The 14,413-nt window shown below is 36.4% G+C and overlaps 1 protein-coding gene across 3 annotated transcripts in view; it reads left to right on the top strand.

Moving 5' to 3' along the window:
- LOC101745447 (protein bric-a-brac 1) overlaps window positions 1-14,413 on the top strand; it is a 353,458-nt gene that overhangs the window by 38,899 nt on the left and 300,146 nt on the right. For all 3 annotated transcript variants that reach the window (XM_062670678.1, XM_062670679.1, XM_062670672.1), the window contains one exon: window positions 2,478-2,694. The gene's annotated coding sequence lies outside the window, so the exon portion shown is untranslated. The remainder of the gene's footprint in view (window positions 1-2,477; window positions 2,695-14,413) is intronic.

The following is a 14,413-nucleotide window of genomic DNA, read 5'->3' as shown; positions in this document are numbered from 1 at the left end:
ACGTATTGATAGGCACGCTGCACCCTCTCGGCTCCGAGCTGTGGGGATGAAGTAGGCCACTAGTTAAACCGAGGGCTCGAACTCAAGCACTTAACTCTTCCTCTAACTAAGAACTCACCTATTGATTTAGACCAAACAAAATTTTATTACAATAGAATTATTTTTCAAAGTACACAAGCGAGAAAAGAACGCTGGCACGAGATTGTTTCCAATCAAAGAGCTCAGCCAATATGTTATTTAACACAAGTTGAAGGTGTTTATTTTTTGGAACGAAATCCTGTATGGGACGATGCGGAGGGGTACCCTAACCGGGAAAAAAACGTCCGTAACGTAAGATTTTTATTAGTAATGCACACAGTGTACAACTTAACTTTGTAATAACGTACAAAAAATAAGATATTGGTATTTTTTTATCATTCATGGACCACGATCTCAGAGCTTTTGTTTGCACAATACACCAACTCTTCTTTATGCAAACGAAGTGTACCACAATAAGTTCGCACGTTACCAAATGACCGTGGGTTGTTGCGAAACCTCCAGTTTTGTTTTCTTTATACCTCGAATAGAATTTAAAATTAATATTTTTATAATAAGGAACTTCGTTCCTGTCCAGTGTCCCACGACACCGCACATCTTTTTTAATTCTTACTTATTGCCCTTGTAGGCAGACGAGCATACGGCCCACATGATGGTGAGTGGTTACCGTCACCCATAGACTTCAGCAATGCCAGGGCTTGTTGAGGGGTTACCAGAGTCCGTTAATATCATAAAAGTTTGAGTAACTTTTCGAGTCACTAAATGCTCTGTCATAGAAACTATGTTAATAACAATGAGGGGTTACCAGAGTCCGTTAATATCACAAAAGTTTGAGTAACTTTTCGAGTCACTAAATGCTCCGTCATAGAAACTATGTTAATAACAATAACGTACTTTTAGTAAAAAAAGTAAAGTAATAATCGAGGACAAATCGTACACAATCTGGATTGAAACTACGATTCCCTGTACTATGGGAATCAGAGACTGATATACGTATTTAACGACTAATTCTAATCATTTCGTAAAAATTGGATTCGGAGGCAATTTGCGTATTAACAGCTTGGATTGTCTAATACCTAGACTCGTGATCTCACTGATGGGGCGTCTTGGTACCTACACGAGAATTCGATTAGGTTGGAGATAATTGAAGCGTCCTGCGTGACCGACGCCTTCCGATCTTGCCAACGTCCTGACAGTACGTGGCTGTTTGACGATTAATTGATATGCTATATGGATCCCAAAATGTGTAATAGTAATGTGATATCTTGATTTAATATGACGTTAATTTGGTAATAGCCTGCCAATATTTTGCATGGCAGTCCTCATACTGATCACAAGAGCATTCCGATCGGTCTTTTTTTTATTGCTTAGATGGGTGGACGAGCTCACAGCCCAACTGGTGTTATGTAGTTACTGGAGCCCATAGACATTACGACGTAAATGCGCCACCCTTATTGAGATATAAGTTCTAAGGTCTCAAGTATAGTTACAACGGCTGCCCCACCCTTCAAACCGAAACGCATCAACTGATAGCGGTCTGTAAAATTAACTTTACTTAATTGAAAGATTTACGTTATTTTAAAAATACCTTATTTATTAAAAGAATCCATTTTTTTATTCAATACATTTTTGTATTAAAACGATTAGGAGTTTATTGTAGGATTGGCTGTAAATGTGTTGCCCGATCGCCTGATCTTAAGTGATCTAATTTAGAGACAAAGTTCATACCGTTGTTCACTTTTTTTAAATTAAAAAATTAAAATTTCAAAGTACATTATTTAAGGACGAAGCGATGCTGATAAACGTTGTTATTTATCGTCAACAAGTTTGTACAGTTTCTTTGTATCCTGAGACAATAAGCAAACAACCTGTTACACCAACCTATTTGAGACACGAATTTAAATTCTACTAGAGGTCCCGCATTAGTCGAAATTTGACTATAATTAATTGGAATTGTAAGTTTGTTCACTATTATGATTGTATTTTATACTTCTATAAACACAAATTTCGCCAAGACTACACTATGAAAAATATTAACATAGACAAAAAATAATCTATTCTCAATTTGACCACAGAAGTCAAGAACAAAAGTTTGACAATAAACAGTATGCATGCGTGTGTGCATCAAATACATGGTATGTAGTGTGTGTAATCTTTATTGATTTAATGTACATTTTATGCATTATTTTAAAAAAATATTAGCATTGTGCACTTCTTCTCTATATTCTCTATAAGTGTGGAAAATTTCATACTCCTCCGTCCCCGCAATTTTCGTAAAAAGGGATACAAAGTTTTTGCTTCACGTATTCATAAATAGATTAGTCGAACTATCCTACTCAATGAAACGGTACATATAGCTGTTTTGCGGCAGAAGCAAGTAGAATAGCGAACGTTTAACGTGCAAATATGTTTTGTACTATCTCGGTTTATTTTTTTCGTAGGCAGCGGAAGGCCGACTTCAATAGCGCGAGACAGAAGCAACGTGGTGTGAGCTACGCGAGAAGCGGCGGCGGAGTGACGACGGAGACACCGGTTCTGCGTGTGGAGCGACGGAGAGCGACAGGCAGCGACGGAAGACCATCGAGCGCTTCACCTACAGAACCAAGTCTCGGCTTCTGCTGAAAGAAAGCAGCCACGTGAAGCAAGCACATATTAAAAGTGAGTGTTATCACTACATCGTATAAAACAAAGTCGCTTTCTCTGTCCCTATATCTGTCCCTAAGTATGCTTAAATCTTGAAAACTACGCAACGGGTTTTGATGCGATTTTTTTTAATAGATAGAGTGATTGAAGAGGAAGGTTTATATGGTTTTTTTTATTGCTTAGATGGGTGGACGAGCTCACAGCCCACCTGTTCTTAAGTGGTTACTGGAGCCCATACACATCTACAATGTAAATGTGCCACCCACCTTGAGATATAAGTTCTAAGGTCTCAGTATAGTTACAGCGGCTGCCCCACCCTTCAAGCCGAAACGCATTACTGCTTCACGGCAGAAATAGGCGGGGTGGTGGTACTACCCGTGCGGACTCACAAGAGGTCCTACCACCAGTAAAAATGTATAATAACATCCATTAAATAGTGGAGAAATCAATTATAAATTACAGTTTCCGAAGCGAAGCGACGGCGGGTCGCTAGTAAAACAATAAATTCCTTACATATTTTACCTGTTTTGACATACTCAATAGCATCGTAAACGGAATGTTGACTTGATCGTCTGCAAGGTCAATCTTATAAGCTTACTAGCCATACTCGCCCGCTTCGCTGGGCATTTAAAATTAACATTATTATTTATTGTCATTATTATTAGGGAGTCCAACACTCATTTAAATATTAGCCTATCCATTAAGTACATGTGTTTCTACATGGATACCAAGTTTCAAGTCAATCGGATGCATGGTTCAGTAGTTATAAAGGAACATCCGTAAAAACCACTACAGCTTTATATATTAGTATAGATTAGCTTTAGTAGTATCAATTAAAGTTATTTAGTCAATTTTAGAACAAGGGGTAAGGGGACCGCTTTCCCTACCTACCTATGCATAAACAAAAAACAACATTGTTTTAAATTTTTCTTTTGATTTTTCAAGTCACCATTCTCGTGCCCTTCTCTCAGTCATCAGTCGGTGCAACATGTTTTTGCTTTCCATACTCCTCTATTATATACCATTTCTTCGCTCACACCCCTCTTACACATAATAATATCGTCTTTCACGCAATCCATCAAATTTTTCTTAGGTCTACCTCTTGCTCGGATTTCTCGAGTAGCAGTAATAATTAAGATTACTTTAAATCTCACATTCATCATTCATTCATTCATTCATTCATAATTCATTCATTTATATACTAGCCACGTTTCGAATACAGTTTTCGTACATATTCATGTACACAGTGACGTAAAAGCTGTTTCAATATTCAATTACTTAGCTAAGCATAAATCAGGAATATACCTATTGTTACGTATCACTAATCCGCCATTTTATGCCCCGAAGCTGTCATCTGTTTCAGATTGAAGGGTCAGACAGCTACCTCGCGTTTAAATGTGTGCAGCATTATAGTGTTGTGAGAGCCATAGCCTAACTATTAAAAAGCAGTCTATTTAATTTTGTGCGTCAAAAGGTTTTTCTCCTTGCGATTTTCCCACTATGTGAGGTCGGCTCAGCATGACTTTTGTTTTATTCAGGCCCATCATACGCATTCCTGCATTAACACCCATCTCACGGATATTCTCTATCACACAGTCAATGAAAGGTTTTTTAGGAAGCCTTCTCCTCATATCACCGTGTCTACTTTCATACTTTTTTACATCTACAGCATTTCCGTAAATTGTAAAGTTAAAGTACTAATTTACAATTTTTCGATAGCATTTTTTTCACGTTTTGGTGGTTCTTTACTATTTTCGTTTTCAGTTCCGATGGTACGGGCTACGTTCACAGTTCTGTTACACTTTGTATAAAACATACATATATTTGCGTGACTTACATTTATTTTTTTAGGGATTTTACGACCTGGTAACTAAGACCTTTAGCTCAAGTCTTATTATAATTTTAATGAAAAGTTTTTTCTATGGAATATGATATTATGAAATGAAATGAAGTTGATTAATATGAAACAAGGCACGAAATGAAATGTAAACGAAATAAAATGAAATAAGATGATATGGGATGAAATATAATCTGGGTAAAATGGTTGTCGTTTGCTGACTTTTTCAGTGGACTTTTTGGAGGATCCCGACAAGTTACGTTTTTTTTTAATGCTTAGATGGGTGGACGAGCTCACAGCCCACCTGGTGTTAAATGGCTACTGGAGCCCGTAGACATCTACAACGTAAATGCGCCACCCACCTTGAGATATAAGTTCTAAGATCTCAAGTATAGTTACAACGGCTGCCCCACCCTTCAAACCGAAACGCATTACTGCTTCACGGCAGAAATAGGCGGGGTGGTGGTACCTACCCGTGCGGACTCACAAGAGGTCCTACCACCAGTGATTACGCAAATTATAATTTTGCGGGTTTGATTTTTATTACACGATGTTATTCCTTCACCGTGGAAGTCAATCGTGAAAATTTGTTAAGTACGTATTTCATTACAAAAATTTGTACCCGCCTGCGGGATTCGAGCATCGCTACATACGAATGCACCGGACGTGTTATCCTTTAGGCCACGACGACGATTACACTTCGATGTTTTTTTGTGCACTTTAATTAGATAAACATGACTGATTAACTGGTGTTTCATTTAGAATAACTAATGTTCTTAACAGTTTAATAGGTGATGGGTTCAAAAAAATAGATTTAAATATTTTGTTGCACACACAGAATTATCAGTTTTACTTTTAGTTAACAAATATTCATTCGGTAAAACGGTTTAGCTTTATAGATCAAACAGTATATTAGATTTCATTCATTTGATGAGCAAATTTAGTGTGTAATTCAGTATTTTTGGTGGTAATTTCGAATATTTGAATTTACAGTTGTAGGATTAAATACTACCCATTTATAAATATTGATTTATGCTTGTTAATCGTCGTGTTTTCGCTACAAAATCATATCGCGTTATGACAGGCGAGAGCTGCTGTGTGCGTTACGATGTGAGAAGCTTCACGTGTATACAAAGGATGTGGGCATATCGTTTGACAAATGTTCAGTTAATATACATAGTTCATTATTTACTGCTTGGATGGGTGGACAAGCTCACGACCCACCTTCGTATTAAGTGATTACCGGAGCCTACAGATAACAACGCAAGTGCCACCTTTCTTGGGACACGAGTTCTAAGTCTTGAGCCTTGCTTTTCAAACCGAAACGCATTACTGCTTCACGGCAGAAATAGGCAGGGGAGTGGTACCTACCCGTGCGTAAGACGCCCTAACACCAGTAATTACGCAAATCATAATAGATTGAAAAACATATTATAAATAACAGACTATCTAGCATAGACCTTTGTTTAAAAGTAATACGAAAGCATTTCAGATTTATCTGCCGGTGATTTTTTTCAAACAATAAAACTTAAAATATTGTATTATAAACAGAGCTATACGCTCTGAAATACGAATAGGCAATGGCGGGAAGTAAATTGGCTGTTAAAAGTTTCGTAGAAATAATACGAATATAGACGCATCCTAATGTTAGTTGGATCTAGTTCCGTATTATAACTAATGCAGTCTAGTGCACTCCGATCCGACGTACATATAACAATCGACGTATGTTTGTATGCATGTCAGCCTTCAGGGATTGTTTTCACGTTGCGTTTATGTCAGTAGTTTAAAGGTAAAATTAACATTGACGTGTCTGTTTATTTATAGATCTATATGGGAATAAGATTGTAGTCAGTTGCGGTAATTACTATGTTACCGAGTCGGTTAAATATAGAAGAAAAACTTATAATAGCTATGATTCGGAATTCCCAGTAGTAGATCCTGATGAAGAAACCTGCCGTATTCTCAACAGCTTCGATTTCAGTATTCGGCCCCTCGACCGAGGGAACCGGTGGTCGTGTAGCCAGTAGCCATCGATCCGGCGTCTAAGGGACGGCGGGATGGATGTAATATGCTCTGCGTCAATCCTGTCCCGCCGTCTCAGTAGCCCCGACTGGACTCCGGCCCGGTCCGTGGTCGGGCGCCGACTTTGAGCGGCAGGAGTTTTTAGTGAGGTTCAACTCCCACATATCCCACTCAGCGCGCGGATGGGGATCCGGTGATTTTCTCCTGTAGAAGAAAAAAGCATGTTGACAATAAATAAAGAAAAGAATGAATAGTGCGTCCCAGTTTGAAGGATGGGACAGCCGTAATCCAATTGTGATTTAGACCTCATGTCTCAAGGTGGGAGGCGATATTCACGTAGTGATATCTAGGTGCACCCATTGGCCGTGAATAGGATAGTCAACGAGACTAAGCTACAGTTATATCTTACACGAATTTGACGCAAAATCTTCAAGGCTATCATCGTCGTCTTTCTTTATTTCCAATCCAGTCTTTGTGATGATGAAATTTGAGCAACAACTTCGAAGGGTCTATCTTATTTTATAGCAATGAAACGATTTATTTTCAAATAATCACCATCTTCTATACGATTCTGCATATGTATGATCTGATTTTACGTAACCACGCGATACCCAAAGCTCACTGTCAGGAATGATAGGGGAGCTTTAATATAAGATAAAGTGTCGTGTAAATTCACAATGCCCGGTGCTCATGCGGTAAGATTACACCTAGAATTTGAATTAGAGATTTCAGATTTTGGATCATTCGTGCCCGATCATAATGGAAGGTGTTAATTAATTATTGGGGTAGCTCGATAAATAGTAATGAAGGACTTTAGCGGTTTGTTTTTTGGCCAACAACTATATGTCGGTGTTATCGAGAATTTATTAAAATGTGTTGTGTTGTATTCTAAAGCTTTATTTAGTGTTGATTTGATGGATACTTCGACAAATAAGATTTTACTGTTCAAAAATCAGGAAACTCAACATAACGCTCCGGCATCCGCCAATTTTTGGATCTTTTCATTAGCAGTATAAACAAGAAATCTAAATTTAAACAAATTAAAAACATTATGTTGTATTGGTAAGAACGGAACGTGTAAAAAGAGTGTGGAGCGTTGAGATGTGAGTGAGAGAATACGGTAAGAAGGGGAAAAGAGAATGACAGAGAAAAGAAACATGGCGAAGACGGTTTTATGAGCATGGCGTAAAAAAGGTGTCGATTAATTTTTTATTTTTATAATAAAGAATATTTTATAATAGAAGAGAAAAAGTGCAACAGTGGAATAATTTTATTTTATGTGTCAAGATCCTAATTCTAAATTTATTCATCCGAAAATTTCTATCTCTGCTTTGACTATTTCAACGAAACGAATTTTACACAGAAGTATAAATAGCATTCGAGATTTAACTCACATTCGATGTTGCTACTACAGACTTTAATACATTTTACAATGGTGAAAGTACCAAGAATTTTTTTTGATTGCTGAATTTATAAGTAAGAAAAAATGTCCAATCTTTTATTGGATAGGGAAAACGTGATATAATGAACTACGGGTTATTTTTGAGATTTTAAAATCAGAACTGGATCATAGTTTATTTGAAGAATAAAGTAAAAGTAAAATTAATGTCATTCTTTCTTTCGATAAGGTACAGGAACATAGTTTGTAAGTTTCCGTGAGATAACTATTTAAAACATATTAAACAATTAGGCAACAAATATATAAATAGCTATGACTTTGAGAACCTCGTTCTTAAAATTAATTTGAGCACCACTGAAAGACGCTTGTAAAATTAAGTTTTGTAAACATCTCAATAAGCTTAAAATGCAGTCACTTGGCTTGAGGAGCGTTACGTTGACGTGGAAATTTAATAAAATACTCTAAGAGATTAGGATCGGATTCGTGATATAAAATTTATTGTTTGTTTTTCTAGTTTATACTTGATTTTGAAATTTAAATAAAGTTTACTTATGTTATTTATGACATGTGCTTTCTAATTATTTTTTTTAATTTCGAGGGTAGCTTCGCTTAGTTCGGGTAGATTCGCTTAATGAGTGGCCGCTAACATCTTGGCAATCCCATGTACTTCGCCGATTCGGCCCTTAGATCAAAAAGCAAAGGTCTCTGTGATGAGATGTGTAGTTGTGTTTTTTTATTTATTATTTATTTATTGCTTAGATTGTTTCTACACTGTTCAATAGAGCAACAGCAACAAATATGTTGCCACGTCAAAACTGTTATATTTGTGATTCAGCACTTAGTGACGCAACCATGAAGGTTTTTTAAGTTTTATAATGTAAAAAAATGCAGAAGGTGCTGTTTGGAATCATTGCCTGGTTTGTAGTAAATGGATCGATCCATCAATCATAAAGCGTTCACGCACTTGGAAATCTTTTATAAGTATTTTAATTGTTGTTTGATAACGGAAGTCTCATAATATGAGTAAATAATAAATTAATCGTATTTATCTGTATTATTTCATTTTAACCAAAGGATTAATGATTAAAAAATTGTCGTTTGTATACTTTTATGACGAGTGTATTTCTATTGTTTCTTCTATTTCATCACAAGTTTAATGAAATTTGTAATATTGATAAATTAATAATAATTGTGTACGCGTCAAAAGTGAAATATTGCAAGCTCTCCGTCTAGGATTTCGAGAGCCGCTAAATTGTGATATAAATGAGAATAAAAACGATTCAACCGTAAAATGTAAACCGTTTCTGAAACAATTTCCCTTGCTTACAGATATTGAAATTTTATTTTCCTCGCAACTGAATTATCAATGGCCAATGTTATGATTCCGCTTAGTATAGGTAAAATTATTCATACTTCATTGATTTCGCATCCGGAGCTAGACTTAAAAACCACGTACAAGATTTTTTTTATACTATCGTCGTTTTGAAGTTGTCGTGGCCTAAAGGATAAGACGTCTGGTGCATTTGTATGCTAGTGATGCACCGGTGTTCGAATCCCGCAGGCGGGTACCAATTTTTCTAATGAAATACGTACTTAGCAATTGTTCACGATTGATTTCCACGGTGAAGAAATAACATCATGTAATAAAAATCAAACCCGCAAAATTATAATTTGCGTAATTACTGGTGGTAGGACCTCTTGTGAGTCCGCACGGGTAGGTACCACCACCCTGCCTATTTCTGCCGTGAAGCAGTAATGCGTTTCGGTTTGAGGGTGGGGCAGCCGTAGTAAATATACTGAGACATTAGAACTTATATCTCAAGGTGGGTGGCGTATTAACGTTGTATATGTTTATGGGCTCCAGTAACCACTTAACACCAGGTGGACTGCGAGCTCGTCCACTCATCTCAGCAATAAAAATAATTAATCTAAAACAATTATATACACTGTACTATAATAGTCGAAGCCTACCAAATTCGTATGGAGGTAACCTTTGATATATGTATCTAAGAATTTATTTTTCACACACCTTGAGTCTAGAGGATATTGGAACCTAATCGCCAACGCTTTGAGGTGCAAACTAATTTTTTTAAAACTGCAACGAAATGTACCCACTCTTCATATCCGAATCTGTTTAATTCGAATACAAATGGCAAAATAACGATATTTACCCGGGGAGGTTAAAAAAACACGGTTGACATGTCTGGACAAGTCTCAACCTTCAGCGTTGAGCTTTTAGTCTCATGAAATTTAATCATAAAACGAGTATTATAAATCAATGATCGACCTGTACCGACTGACATGTCATTATCAGTAACGGGCGGGCTCCCAATTAAAGTTAACACGTAGTTATGAGACACACGATTATAATTTCTCTTTATCTCATCCCAGCTAAACATAGTACGCAGTAACTCACAATCCGAAACGGGTTCACGTGTTGTCCCTATAACGGGCTCTATGTGAATGTCATTAGTAGATTTGCGACATGCTAATTAATATGAGCATCGAGTAAGGTGTTTGCTAATCGGAAATCGCAATGTACTATTAGTAACTGAACTATGAAATAGCTTGGTCTGATGAGGTAAATAAATAATTTGATTTTATTTAACATATAAGATGCGATTAAGTCGTTGTTTGGAATTTCAGTAGTAGAAAGTGGTTTGGCTGTTTATGGCATCCAATAATGGCAGTCAATAATTCTTAATTTAGCAATTGTGTGGAGATAGTGACTAAGCATCAAACGACAATTTTTTAAGGATTTATAAAATATAAAATTTTATTAGAAAAAGAAAACCGATTTTCACCAAATAAAATGAGAATTCCCTCAACGTAGCCGAAAGTTAATTAAATATACATTACTAAGGACAACTCAAAAACGTAAAATTTCACGTAAAAAAATTACGTAAAATTTGAATTTATCATGAGAACCGTACAGAATCAAGATCTTTAAAAAAAATTAAAATAATCATCAAAATCGGTTCACCTAGGAAAAAGTTCTGAGGTAAAGAAATAATAAATAAAGAATAAAAAATCAGTTTTAATTCTAATCTATACTAATATTATAAAGAGGAAAGATTTGTTTGTTTGTTTGTTTCGAATAGGCTCCGAAACTACTGGACCGATTTGAAAAATTCTTTTTCCATTAGAAGCCGACATTGTCCCTGATGAACATAGGCCTCCTCTTTTTTTTTTTTTTTTTAATTTTATTGTTTCATGTGTGTTTTAATGTTTCCGAAGCGAAGCGAGGGCGGGTCGCTAGTATACAATATAAATAAAGTATAGTAGGTTTTTTTTTCAGCCTTCGCGGACGTAAATAAAACTAGTGTTACGATTTAAATATCTTGTTTTTTACTGTCATTATATTATTCCAGTCGTTTCGTCGAATGCATTACAGTTTTCAGGGGTGACCACGATTAACTCCGAAAAGTTGTTTTAAAATTAAATATAAATAAACATATTGTTTACTAAGGATAAATATAAATTCTTTTAGCAATTCCATGTTCCGTTTCTTTCTAACAAGTTTTTTGTAAATGTCGTGCTAGGAACCACCAACTCCCAAACGACTTTGTTATCGGTAACGTGCAAATGTATATTGCGCTTGCAACTCCATAAGGGTTGCTAGTAAACTAAACGCAGGGAGAAGAGTTAGATTGTTTTATTTTGTTAATACTCGTACCTATATTATAGTAATGTCTATACAATGATGGCTGATCGACGGTTTAACAGCTGTAAAAGTGCACCGAAAGAGAAATAAACTGTGAAAGAGACCGCGCGGGCGCAGCCCGACAAGGTGGTTCAATCGAACCCGCACCACACTAGGGATCCCAATTCCCATTCCACGAAGGCCTTCACGCGGCCAATGATCGGAGGCGCTGGAGGGACATTGGAAGAGGTAAAATCCAGTCAAAATATGATGGTCAGGACCCTCAGCAATGAGGAAACTACGCGAGGTGTAAAAGTGCACAAGAATGAAGAAAAACATCAATGAATGTGGTTCCTGGGGTTCTTCCAAAAAGTCCATTAAAAGCTTACTTTAAACCCACCACTTTGATCGGATTTCATTTTATTTAATCTCTCATTTCGCTATATTACATTAAATTTTATTGTATTATCACTTTGAGAAAAAACAACTTATTTAATTCCACTCCAATTTACTTTTCATAGATCAATTGTAAATGAAGATTTGTCTAATATAAAAATAAAACACTAGTTACAAATTTCTTTATTAAACCGAACCAACATAAACCGTCGCGTTTTTAGTGCGACCACATCTGAAATTCGCGTGGCGTACAACCAATCACGGTTATGAACGTCGGGGGACCATAACCGGGTATTAATCTACCTGATTAACTTAACAATTAATTAACTTAATTAATCCAATGGAGCGACGATTGCCACCAGAGATTGTAACATCGGTTTATTAATTTTTAAATGTATCTGTAAAATTTACGCGACGCTGTGTTGATTCATTGAATGATTTATCAGCTTTAGTGTTTTGAATTGAATTTCAAACTTACGTATCTACATTAAGCATGTTGTTATGTAGGGAATTTCATCGGTATTTTTAATTTGTATTTCTAAAATCAACATTTAAGAACACCAAATAAGGAAATCGAATTTTACTGATGAGCGAATTCGTTCGTGATTTTATTTCCTTTACCGTTTTCGTAGTAGTAGTAGTTCCGTAGTATTCGGTCTGATGAATACATCTAAGAATGCTAAACGCTGTTATATTGGCAGAATTGGACAATTATAGTCCCGTTATTCACCAGAAAACATTTTTATATTGGTACAACTCGCTGACTATATGATAACTCTCTTATCGTGGCTGCCTTTAATTATTACACATTACATTACATTACATTACAAGAATGCTGAATTGAAAAAAATCTGACAGAGTACGAAACAAAGTCATCAGAGGTCGCACTAAGATACAAAATATTTCAACTAGAATGCGTAAACTAAAATGGCAATGGACAGCACATACAATAAGAGGCATCGAAAAGTGGAACTAAAGCATAGTATTTTGGTACCCTAGAGATAGATAAAGGAAACGAGGCAGACAGATTCGGAGGTGGGAAGACGAGATAAAGATGGTAGCAGGAAAATTATGGACAAGGAAAACTCTAAGCCGAGTAGAGTGGAGAGAAATAGAGGCCTTTGCCAAAGATGGGCAAACAGACGAAGTTGTCGATGTCATTGACTCGGCAGAGTCGTTAATTTAAGTTTATTATTAGTGAATATCCTTTTTGTGTCTGAATAAAGGCTTTTTTATTATTATACATTATATTACACAACAGGCGACGCGACGAGACAGAGCAACGCAAAGGCGGAAATGCCGAAATATGTCTTATCGGATACCCCGGATCCACTCTCGGTTCTTTTAGGCTCTTCAAACACTGGTCGCCATCCTCGTCGAACTTGTTAACGAGCGAACTAACCGGTAGGTACAACCCACCGAGTTTTTGGCCGGATACTCTTAGTGGGTCGCGATTTCGATCCGGTGGTAGATTCTGCGAAGAACTGCTCCTACTAGGACTAATGTTAACATAATATTCTCTCAGGTTGCGTCTCTTGTGCTTACCTACCTATCCAAGTGTAGTTGTAATATCCCCTTAGGCTACCAGAGAAAGGTAAAAAAAATGTATCACCCGTGTGACATACGAAGATTTCTGAATACCGGATATTACGTTCGTGCCTCGTTAAAGCGTGAAAAATCATAACGTTGGTTCGTTTAAATATGATCGCTTAAATTTTACTTCCACAAAATTGAAGCCCCACGTCGAACAATATAATAATATTATTATAAGCCGCTAATTAAAATTTTAATTTCACGCATCTCCCGGTGCTGTATCAAATAACGATTAACTCGGACGCTAATAACAAAAACACGTTGTAATCAAGCGAAGTTAAATTTACCGTACCGTTTTAGTGTTATTTGCGAATAATTTTCAATGTATTTATGTTGCCAATAGAATATTTCGTTTAAAAAAAATTATCTTTGGACATCGTTTTTGAAGTGAAACTTCTAATGCGACTTCCAACAAGGTTGTTTCACTCTAATACGAAAACAAAAATCTCTAATACCTTTATTTCTATTATACAATATAAACACACATTATATGGCAATAACCGAAATTTTACTGCTCATTTTTATATATAATAGTTATACGAATACACATATGTGGTCATAGTTGAGATGTTTCATTCTTCGGAGGCGCTCGGGTAGCGGTTAGCAAATCCCACCCCTCCTGGCTGAGCCTTTGCTCGCCCACCTGTCCTGGTGAAACTGGAAAGGCCTCCGGGCCACCAGTAATCATTCAATCATAAAAAAAAATATGTTTCATTCAGAAAAATTAGTCTCCTTTTTGTACTTACTGGCTTCTAGTCTTATTAACACAAGTTTCGCAAAACAAGGGACTTTGTAGGAACATATCTACCGTGTTATAGTTGAGTTACCTTTATTCTGGAATCAC

This window comes from Bombyx mori, chromosome 1, assembly GCF_030269925.1.
Source record: "Bombyx mori chromosome 1, ASM3026992v2".
NCBI classification, from domain to species: domain Eukaryota; kingdom Metazoa; phylum Arthropoda; class Insecta; order Lepidoptera; family Bombycidae; genus Bombyx; species Bombyx mori.
This window is presented reverse-complemented; position numbering and strand designations above follow the sequence as displayed.